Source organism: Sinohyriopsis cumingii, chromosome 3 (genome assembly GCF_028554795.1).
Source record: "Sinohyriopsis cumingii isolate HCF-2022 chromosome 3, ASM2855479v2, whole genome shotgun sequence".
In the NCBI taxonomy this organism is placed as follows: domain Eukaryota; kingdom Metazoa; phylum Mollusca; class Bivalvia; order Unionida; family Unionidae; genus Sinohyriopsis; species Sinohyriopsis cumingii.
This window is the reverse complement of record NC_142963.1, coordinates 48,844,592-48,857,424: the sequence shown is the minus strand read 5'-3', so window position 1 is coordinate 48,857,424 and position 12,833 is coordinate 48,844,592.

Below are 12,833 nucleotides of genomic sequence, written 5' to 3'. Positions count from 1 at the left end.
TCTCAACCTGATAGCTATATCTTGAATGTCAACATTTGATGCTTGTAATTTACCAGTTCGATCTTGAAGAATCACAAGCTCCCTAGGGTCGACATAAAAAAAACACGCAACTAGTAAACTCGGTAAATTTCGCTTTGGTGACATACATGCTTAGATCCACATTTGTGTCGCGTCTATTTTAGTAACGTCCGTAAATATTAATAGACATTTTGTAAAATATTAAACGATCTTGAAAGTAAAATCAATAAATGCTTGCAGTAATGGGTTTTCCACATGTGCACGCAACGCTTCAACAAGATGACCACCATATGGTACAACAAGACGACCACATATGGGGCCTTCCAAACGAGTTTATATTGATATAGTTGAATAAAACGATGGTATACGACTATGTCCATGCATAGTTAAACAACCAACAACTTCAAGTGGTGGTGCAAGTCCATATGTCAAAATTCAATAATGATTAGGTGTCGCCACATATGCAACCTAATGAGTGTCGGCTCCTTTTGTAAAATCTAAGTTAACAATACCGGTTTCATCGATGCAAGCTCAATTCGCATAAAGACGCCACGAAAATGCTTGACTGATTCTGTCATCGCCAGTAAATCAAGATTGGTTAATGGGCGAATGTCTTTCTGCGCAATCGTAGACCGATGATATTCGACGACTTGTTCCTGATAATCGAAAGCCTTTTCTCCTGACCACTACTTTTAGAGCTGTACCTGATGCCGTTCCAACAGCACCTAATGCTGCCGCTTTTGCATCCCCTGGAGCTGCAGCTGATAACATTGAATCGGTGGAAAGAATGGAAATATTCCACCGGTTTATTACAACTGCATCCCATATTCTGGATAGAATATTGAGCATATATTAATAGAAAATATACATGCCTACAATTATGGCGGTAATCACGTTCCATGTAAGGTCGACTGGTTTGCCTTTAATGGGATCAAGACCAACCCAGATATGTTCCAGGTCATCTGTATTGGCCAAAAGGTTTCCACGTCTTTCTTCATGATTTCACAACCACCACAGTTAGAACCACCTGGAGAACCTTTTTCGGTATTTGAATGCACCAAGGGAATTAGAAGGCGGGCAACGTCGTGCTATTGACCCAACATGGTCCATTAAAATTATTTGCAATTTCAGATTGGATTGATTTATCCAAGACAACTAACACTTTATCATTTGGCGCCTGTGAATATACAACAAATGAATGCAAGGCCTCATAGCACAGCATTTGAGCGAGAGAAATTGCATGTCATTCCAGCCTATGCGGAATTACCTCCAAGATAAATGTTATGAATGTGACTCACTATCGCATGATGACCAAAGGCATAAGTGGTAATTCCATCGGGAAATATCAATCACTTGGCATGAAGCGGTGACAGAGCCACGCTGGTGCATCGTTATACACCCATGCGATGTTTCTTTGGCCAAATCATATTTGCTGTAATTTTAAATTCACATCACTCTCGAAGACATTCCACATACAGATCAAGACTGAGATCTTTTGTACATGCACCCTTGGAACGCCTTTGTCCTTTATTCATGGATCCAACCACAATCGAGTACATTTTAGGTCGAAATCCCACATATTCTTCCAAGGCCTTATTTAGACATGGTGAGGCCCTAAGCTCTTTAAGTTATGTATTCTTCGATTGGTTTACCCGAGCATTCGTCGTTGAATTTGCCAACAACCATTTCATTGGCGTTATTAAACACGGCTGTTATTTTGGATATTTGCTGTTGTCAAATCGGTTTGTGAATGCACTTGATGCTATATCCCAATATGCGTCATCGATGGTTATGTGCATCCGCAGCGAGTCGGTGTCGGTATAAAGCATCTTGACACAATCCTGGTAAAATGGTTTAATCTTTTAGTAACAAAACTAATACATAACAGCTTTGACAAGTCAAGTATTGACGAACCAGCATGGATATATTTTGTCAACGTGAGTTTGGCTTTTTTTATTGTAAGTTCACCATTCCACAATGAAACTCATCTACTATACCAACACCAGCCAGAAAACCATTGCGACTTAAGATGGTCTCCGGGTTTGTAAATATTTGCAACTTAAAGGTCAACCTATCAAAAAGAGCAGCACCTCAAATGATTTTGATTGGAAGTTAGAATTATATCTTGTTACAGTGTTATTGGACTCTTTTTATCTCTGGGCCACAAGCAACTTTTCAAGTCGAAAAGAAAGAAAAAAAAGAAATCGTGAATAATTTTCTTGTACAAACAATACCCAAATGATTGAAAAAGATTGAATCATCGTTTGGTTGATGTTTTTTTTTTTTTTTCTAAAAATTAAAAATGTTAAATGAATCTACAGTTCCTTGTAATGAAAGCATCAAAAAAATTAAGATTGACATTACGATTTGTAAGGAAAGCATTAAAAAATAAAGTTCGAAAGTACTGTAAATTAATGAGTTTCTGTAGAATTGAATATAAGTAATTACTGTCATTATATTTAACGTGCCCTGGAATTTGTTTGGAAGTGGAGTGTGTAATCAGGAAGAAGTGTGTAAGAACAATGTTCATGTACTAGTCCAAAATATACGCTCCAATTGAGAAATAAAGAAAAATGCACTCGCGATTTAAATCTATTGATATTGCTCATAAGAACAATTTTAAAAAATCTAAAAGTTGGTAATCGATATCTTCATAAACAGGGTAACAAATTTCACAAATGAAAAGGTATTACTGGAAAATTCAAACATTAGCTGTAACATTTTTGATTTCCCGAAGTTGAAATATGTGTACCTGCAATTTGTTGGGTTTGACTTTCATACTGTTAAAGTCACACCAATCAGTTTAAACTCAAATTCTTTTTGTGTCATGTATATTTAATTTGCATTGTTTATTAGGTTTTCTTTAATTCATTATATGCTATGTATAATTGTATTTTGTACTTGACCTTGTAAAAATACAGTTCACTGCTTGCCTGTTTAGAGAAATTCTTTCTGTGAGTTGCATACATAGTAGGATCATTATGTTAATCTGAGCCAAGTTCGTTTTAAATTTTCACTTTGTAATCTAAAGCAATAAATTATTTGTTGAATTTTAAAAAATTTGTTGGATTTTGTTCTTTTCTGTTACTTAGTTTAAGACCATAGAGTCGTAATGCTTGCAAAGTTTACTCGCTAAGATTTACGTTTGAATAGGCGTTTTATCATCAGCATAATTGCACAGTGTAATGTAATAAAGTAAAATGTATCAGTAATAATTTTGCTAATTGCCACACAGATCATTGTAAACGTACAAGTGTGCTTAGTGGATTTCTTCTAAGTCTTTATATAATACAATTTTAGGTATCAACCATATCTTATGTATGTATTTTGTAAAAGACATCAGATATACATGGCAATTATTGTAGGAAAAATTGTGTAAAATATAATGATATATACATCTACACTAATAGTTTTGCTGTTTATCAAATTAAAGTTCTTTTATGTGACAGATTTAGTGTACCTCGTTAAACACATGGCTAAGACAGCGTTAAATTTCAAGAACATGTCCTTCACGGTTTATGTGTCATACAGAGATGTTTTACGATTCATCGCCAAAGAATGAAATAGAACTGTAGCTGCCAGTTTTATGTAGATTTGTGTAAACATTTTAGATTGATGTTATAAAGTTCAGTGATAGTAATTTATCCAATATGAAACACAGGGCATAGGTTTACGATTTATTTGCAAAACAGTTTATACTCGTCAGAGTAGAGTTATCTAGCGTGACAAAGAGAAGCATCGATTATTTCCCCCTGTCACTTCCCAATTACTTAATTGACATTACTAAGGCTCCCCAATTACGTTGTCAATATTATCCTCTTTGCGACTTAGTTCTGTTCTCTAATCTTCATCAGAATTTTATGGAAGTGATTCAAGCACACACTAGACCTTCAGATGGATATAGTTTTAAGCCTAATTTTTTCAGACTGTATCACGTGGATTAAGTAGCTCTGGACACTCCAACCACCCTACCCTCAGCAGTTTTGTTTGAAATTTGTAATTTAGTGGATGTACACTTTCCATAACAAGGTATGAGACAAAGAGTCCTAGCTGGTTAGAGAAGTATAACCATTGATAAATATAAAGAATTTTCATATTTGAAACTAAATGTTTATTTCTGTAAACCTTTTGTGGTTTGTTGGAATGTAATGATTTATTATCCTCTGATAGACTCCCCCTTTTCTCACCAGTGGACCATTGGTGTTCCAATCAGAAACCCTCAGTTTTTGTGTCCAGGACTCAAGTGACTACGACGTCTGTATCATGAATCGATGATGAGTGCCATGTGAAGTTCATTTCTGTAACTCGTCCTGTATGTCGTAGTTTCTGTAATAAGATTTAAGTCGAAATGGGATTTTTGTGAAAATTAATGTCATAATATCGATATGAATGTACGCAATTGATATCTATTCACTTTGTGTTTGCTCAGTATTTGGTCGGTATCGTCCATTGCAAATAGTGATAGCGACTGAAAACGGATGTTTGACATATCGTAATCTAAGTTTTTGTTATTGATCGGTCCAGTTGGTGAAGATGGGTTTTCTTGTTACTATACATGTTAAACGAGAGTTTAGCGTATCATTGAAGAAATTCCGTTACCGTTTGATGCAGACTACAGCGTTTGAACACCTGATGAAGTGATGTCAATTGGCAGCATGTGCCAGACAATAGCTGTTCTTTTCATTTCGAGTTAGATTTTATTTTACAATGTGTAGGATATCAATCAAATTACATAGTTGCGAAAATTCGTTTTGCACGTCTGTCCATTCTGATGGACTTCACAGTTATTCACTTTTTCAACATGGTCATTTTCTGTTGACTAATCGTCTGCAATATTTCCCTTTTTGATGAGATAAAACACTTCCTTTGTTTCTCATCTTGAAAAAAAAAAAAAAAACACAAATCAAGTGCCTGTTTATTGGCCTTTTGAAAAGTTCAGCACACTTCCTGGACGGGTAGCAAAAACCAACCGTTACGTATATTTGATTTAATTTACATTTGATATAATTTGATTGTTTGTAAGTTTTATTTTTAAAAAAATCTTTTTATTTTAATTAGATGTCAAAGTAATGTAGTTTTTTATACAAGGAATTTGATATTTTCCAGAAAATTCAGTTTAACCTCTTTTCGTGGACGCCTAACAATAGAAACACTGATTCTATTTTTGACCTAGTTCCTGGCCTTGATTGAGAATCAAGTAAACAACTTTTTTAAATTCAAGTTTGGTGTGTGAATTGTGGTGGTGAAATCGAGGCTGTACTGTGTGCTACGTACCATTAGACTTGTACATAAATTCTAAATCATTATAGAATGTGGTCACGTGACCCTCATCCTGGAATCTGTTTTGCGTCTCAAGTTACTGTATAACCTTTGTCTATAGAAAAATTATTCAGTTGGGCTTTTTCTTTACACTGGAAAGTGTCTGTTGTGGCCGTTTAAAGTTATATTTTAATTGTTATTCAAATTATTTGGAGTCTAAAAGATAATTCTTTTTCCTGGAACTATTTGAGCGCTCATACAGAATTCTCGGACAAAGACATTTCTTTAAATTTTATTCGGAAATTCAAACACCGGAATATTGTTTGTGGACAAAAAAAAAGAACTGCAGACACATCTGTACAACAAAGGCTACAGTATAAGTCCTTGCCTTCCATCCTGGATTTTCCGTCGGGACTTGAACTCAAATTTCATTAGAACATTTCATTATTAGGACTTCTAAAATTTAATTCGTGGCTTATTCTTGGATTATTTTTGGATTTTATTCTTAAAACCGTAAGTTTTGTTTATATTTTTTACAGTTTTTTCCAGGGAAATAAATTATTTATTACATTTTCAAAGCTTGTTGTTTTCACTCTTTCTTTTGTTACTGTTTATTAGAGCCTAAACACGTAACATAAGACAATCTCTCTCTCTCTCTCTCTCTCTCTCTCTCTCTGGGTAATAGTGAATGATCAATGACATTTTACTTTGTCAATGTCGTTATTACGAGATGTCATTCTCGCCTATATTATTTCAAATGATGTTCTTTTCCCAATGTAATTTCTTCTTTTTTATATACTTAGTGATGACATATCTGTTTTATTTATCATACATTATCTTCTATTTATGCCGGAAGCTTTCAGAGATGCCTTTGTGAGTATAGTTTCTGTTTTTCATGCTCTTGAAAATTTAACGGAGTTTTCTTTTGACTGTCAACATCATTTAAAATTTTGAGAAATGATTAGGATGCTATGGTTAGAAAAAAGCAATAAGAAAAAAGAAATATTTAATAGTTCAATTGAACTAAGTTATTAAATGTATATTGCAGTATTTATTATTATTATTATTAGTAGTAGTAGTAGTAGTAGTAGTAGTATTCGTAGGATGATGATGATGATGATAATGATTATTATTGTTATTATTACTATCATTATTGTTATTATTATTGTTGTTATTATTATTATTATTGTTATTGTTGTTGTTGTTATTATTATTATTATTATTATTATTATTATTATTATTATTATTATTCGATTTCCGGTTTTAAGACAAAATATATTCAAACCTGACGAAAAGTGCCTGTACATATTAACAAATTAATGAGGAAGGTACACAAGTATTTACTGGAACGCGAAATGAAATTAAAAGAAGTTATCAAATTATGCACGTGACGCAATGATTAAGAAAAAAAAAACTAATTCACGAGATTTTGTATTGGATGCATATTTTGCTTAAAATGACTGTGTTACATCTCTGTAATTTGATAACTATTGCAGTAGTTTTGAATAATCTAACGCAGAGGTAACTTTCTCATGTATTTTAATTATAATTCTCTCCAGAATTTACCCTATGGTTGGCCTCTGTCAGTTATTTAGTGGATAACTGAAATTACGATCAAACGATGACCAGTGGACATCTTCGTTTTGGACAAGTGCTGCTACATCACATATAGTTTTTAGTATATAACAAATACAATATAATACAATATAATACAATATTGTCAAATATTCGTGAAATTTTGTTCATAGTACTAACAGTCCTGTAGAAATAACCCCAGTAACCGCCGTTTTAAATAAGTGATTATTTTAAAAAGCATATATATATATATATATATATATATATATATATATATATATATATATATATATATATATATATATATATATATATATATATATATATATATATATTGCAGAGGCAGTCGGTAACGCAAAATGTTTTACCGAGATACATTAAAAAGCCGGTAATACTCCGATTTTGCCTTTGTTTTCTTCCGCCACCATATTGCGCCATTCGAACAAAAGTAGATCAGTATATAGTTCTGAATGGCGGGGAATTACGTTCGAGGTTCTTACTCGACTTGATGGAAAAGGCAGAGGTTGTTCCGATTGCAGGAACGCTTGTCAAACCTGGAATCGGATCGCGATTATATTTTGTATATGGTCTGTACATTTGTTTCTTACTACTGAACTGTCCACTGCGTCCAAATCCTAATAAACCATATGTTGATCTAAAATGCCATCAGAGATTAACTCACTGTGATCTTCTTCTCATAGGTTAATTATCCTGCATTTTATGAGATGCTGGACTGTAAACAAAGCACATTGCAATGGGTCACATATTTCACTTCCGCATCAGTGCCTCATTACACACAGTGCACTGTCGCCAAAATGCATACATACAACCTCAGCATAATGCTCAAAGTCTAAACAATAAACGATTACCTTTAAATCAATACCAGCAATGCCTAAATCTAACTCTTGCATCACCACCAAAATGAGAGAACAAAAATATTTTAAAACTAGGCAGGGTACTGAACTGGAAGTAATATTTGAGACCCGAGTTCAATCAGACCAATTATTTATGGCCAGTTTTAGTCAAACGTTATAGTTGTATGACACACGTTGTATTAGGAAAATACAGCTCCATGGAGGTTTTACCTTACTTGAACAATGGTGCCGATCTCTCGGATGAAGACCTAAGCCGTGTCTTTGAGGTGCTATACATCAGTGTGGTAGTATAAATTAATCCAGGTTACCTATAGCAGGTAAACTAGATATTTCTTAATGAAACCTTGGTATCACAACCTGACTACTTGAGAACTTTCAACTCTTCTTCCACTTTGTTCCAAATACCATGGTAGACCTGAAAAGATAAAACATGCTTCATTTAATCAGTACGATGTAGGTAAATGAAGTTAAAACGTGCTGGATACGGAAATTTCAAAATTATATTAAGGGTAAACGCACAAGAACAAGCATTTAAACTTGACATGGTGACATTAAGAAATGTGAAGCGATGGGCACGTATGAAAGAGACAATTCATCCCAAAAATATGAAGTTTCTATGTTTATCAGATTACGTTCAGCTATTTACAGACTAAATAACTAATAATGTATTCAAGCTATCATAAAGTTTAAGGAAATTTGAGGATGGTGAGGTTTGATCTTTGGTGCAACAATTAGTAGGCCTAAATACCAATATACATGGAAGTTAGATGGCAATGTACTAAATTCAAAGATACTACCTTAAGTACGCTTGTTCGTGATGGAAATAACATTTTTGGGATATTTCAAGCGAGTACAGCCAATTATGTGTCTCTCAGATCAACTATAGGTACCAATAGATCATATATCATCAACTAAATCTTAAAAATATGATCCCAAATACACACTTATTAAGATCAATGTGTAAACATAATTCAATGATCTGTTCGAACCTTTCTATTGTATTTTTAAGAACATCGGTTAATACTTATTAAGTGGAATGGTTCATTTAAATGTTTTATCATATGATGCTACAATACCGCAAGTATAATATACTACCATACATAAGCATATTCATTATGGAAATAACATTTTGAGATATTTCAAGTGCATACAGCCAGATATGTGCCTTATGTACAGGGAGATCCTACGCGATGTACTCTATGTGAAATTCTGATCCCAAACATTATAAAATGCATGTGCATTTGCTCATGTGGTATATGTACCAATGTTAAGATCCGTTATACAAAGTTAAATTCCGAAAAAAAATCTTTTTGGATATTTCTGGTGTAATGTTCACTGTGTCAATTAACATTTATTATCAGTAATTACTAATGCATAAAGTAAAATGATTCATTAAAAATGGGATGTCAGCGTAGGCCACTATGCCGTACTTTGTAAATCAATGTGCTAACAAAAATGAACAATAAAAATGAATGCATTTTGTGTAACGCTTACTTCATTGTGATATATTCTTACCTTCAAGGGTACATAGACTTGGGGAAAGTATATTGTATCTCTTCGACCTGTATTTCGTTTGACAATTTTTTTAATTCTCTGACAGTTCAAAATAGCTTTGTAGACGACCTGAGTAGGCTATAATCCTTTCCATTCTTTCATTAAGTATCATATAACTATGTTTTAAACAATTACTGAAAGACACAAATGCAGATATGTGTTAATCCATAAAGTAACCCTGTCATAAACATAATAATTAATTGCTTGAACCTATAATAAATAGTATAAATTACCCAAAAACACAATATCAACTAGAAAGATCTCTGCATTTTTTGAGTAAACGATTAATTTTGACTTTCAAAGATAATTTCTTTGACAGAATTTCATAAATATCAGCTATTACAACTTTCATAAGGTGATTGAATACTTGCAGGCTGATAATAATGAGTATCAACCACATAGACCCTATACGTGTGCATTTTCTGCATACATTTTAATATTTTACTATTTTAAACAATTCACTTAACACGTTTTAATTAGATTTTTAAAATTTATTAATTGCATAGATCTATTTTTACACATGTTAAAATTAAATTTCATGCCACATACAGGATTCTGATCAAAATTATTAATTACCTTTCAATCAATACCAAGAATGCCTAAAATCAGGCTAAATCTTACTCCTGCATCACCACCAAAATTAGTGGAAAACAATGCTCTAAAAACAGACTGCGACTACATTTGTACTGAACCGGAAGTAATAATTGTGACATGGGCGTCGTAGCTATCATATAGCAAGAGTACACAAAGCATACAGGGGACCCACAAGGCCATCTAAAAAAATTATTTTTGTTAAACTATAGAAAGAAACTAGGAACAGGCTATATGCCACCTATCAAACTTTGGACCCGCGAAATGGACATTAAGATTGTAGGGGCCCAAATATCCTAGCTAGGCCTCTGAATTGTGATACGAGTCCACCTGAGCCTAAAACAAAATCCCGGCAATCATCACCAACCACCTAGTGCGTAAAGCATATTTTATGCATAGTTCGGGGCAAGTGACTAGTGCATATATCAAAACGAATTGAAAAGTCTGCTGGCTGTTGCAAAGCAATTAATTTTGCATAAAAGACAACACTTACATGTCACCGTAGTTCCCGGTTTTTATTAATTTTATGTGCAAAGTTTGAAACAAGTAAATACAAATAGAGCCTTGGTTTCAAATGAATAAAAATCGAAAGACTGTATTGACAACCTTTAACAGCATTAGGTAGCCACTACATTCAAGACCGGCCTCTGGCCGATTAGATCGATTAGACTGGGGACCCACTCGTTATTAATATTAAAAAGTTATATTTATAAAAGGCAAGTAAAGCGATGGAAGAAAATTGCAAGTTCAGTATCATATAAAACTTGTTTAAAAGTATATTTCACAATGCCGTGTTCACAGGGGCCCACGAGCGTGAACCCACGGGACCCCGCCAAAATGATTCAAATCGGGCCCCGCGTTTGCTAAGGTCGCTACTGACCACATTGTATGGAAATGTGCTTTGTTTTGAATATTTTTAATTTGAAATATGCAGTAGATTATAATTAACTAGATTATTACTTAAAACTGGGTAGGTTGTGACAAAAATAGTTTCCTAGTAAAACGTTTGTGGTGCTCTTGAGATGAAATTTGTGCAAGAAGAACGCATAAAGAAGATAGGTATAAATTAGGTCATTTTTCTATTAGTAATAGCCGATCCAGATAAAATGAAACAGTGTTGTGTCAACAGTTGCATGAAAGCTAATGAGGCGGGATTTTAAAAAGAAAAGAAGGCAGTTTTATCATAACACGCGCCAGTCACTAGATCTTTATGTTCCAGCTGACAAGCGCAAATACTAACGAGCGAACACTAGTAGCTGTGGAACTAAGCTATATCGGTTTCTTTGTTTTGCAAGTTTATTCCAAACATCTTGGTGAAACCGAAGGCTTAGATCGAGCACGATGAAGTCTCTTATGATCGTTATTCTTTGTGTTTGTATCTTTTGTACTCTGGCTGCAGCAAAAGAGCTTCAGAAGTCTATCACACTGCACTGCAGTGCCTATAATGATTTAAATGGGAACTTAAAGACCAGGCTAAGGCCCAGAGCGGGAGCCTCGGACAAACGCACCATCTGGCTCCACGAAGGAGAGGAACTCAGCATTGACTTCACTCTCCCACACGAGTCCTTCGTGGATGTCAAAGACGTAAGATATTCCAACGACGGCGGGCATGATAGGATAAAATTGACCCTGGATGGCGAGATGCTTGGAGAATTCTGGACGGGCGTGGAGTACGGATGGGGAACTATATGGAACGAGTTTGAATCTTCTGGGAAAATTGGAGATACGGTTCAGATAAATGCTGGTAGACACACGCTGACACTAAGGATTGATGAAGCTGACGAGTATGGAGTGGAAATTGACTACATTCGTTTTGAAGTATATGGGACGGTAGAGCGGGAATTGAAACAGGGAAACTTCGCCTGCAAATATCATCCGTAGAATGGCTGTCAATTGGACATTGTGTACATAACTTTGGTAACCAATATTAAATTAGTTCATATTGTATTAATGGAAAAATGTACTAGTGAGAAAAATGAAGCTAAAGATCATTTTGTTTTCTATTTGAATCTCACGCAATTTGTAAAGTCCACTAAATATTTTCACGTTAATTTAGCATATATGTTTTATGTTTACTGACCCTCTCTTATGAATTCATTGCCCGGTGTTGACATCCAAATCAAAAGCTTCCTTGCCATATAAATTCATTGTGTAGCTAGTGAATTGTAGGCTTCAGTGTCAACACTTCCCATTCTTATCAACAATCTGTCTAATGTCAGCACAATGACTTTTATTCAAAAATGAATAATAATGTAAGCTTACACATTCCACCTTATTTACAATGTTAGATAACAGCTTATACAGCAATTAACGTTTACATAGCAATTTCATCTACTATAAGCTATTGACATTTTCATTTGGAAAGCAATGTGGGGGTGCGATTTTCTTTTGAGCTGAGATATTTATTTTCTCTGAAGATAGTTAATGCTTTGCAAATAATAAAATTGATATAATATGGTGCTGCTAATTTGCAACAAATCAGAACAAGATGTTATTGTCAGTTATTGACAGACGGACATTTTAATGCCCCTACCCCAAACATTAAATTCATAGTCCATAATATGATTGCGGTACACGTGGTACTTAACTCGGTATGTACAGAAATACTTCGGTATACCGAGGTAAAAACTTTATTCGTGGTACCTAGTCCTAACACACACACACACGCTCTATCTCTCTCACACACAATATATGTATAAGTTTGTACATTTTACACGTGTGGGGTGGGGTAGGGAAAGGAATATATTTTTGTAGCGAATTTCATGAAAATCAAAGCTTGAGTACAGATTTCTTGTCATTCTATAATGCCAAACAAAATTCAATTTTCTTGAAACTTTTTTTTAATTGATGATCCATCAGTAATCAATGACCTCTCAATTCCAACTTAAAGACCTTGGTGCAAATTGTTTATTCAGTTTCTAAAGGCACATCACCACATTAAAGTTTTTTTTCGGGATGAGA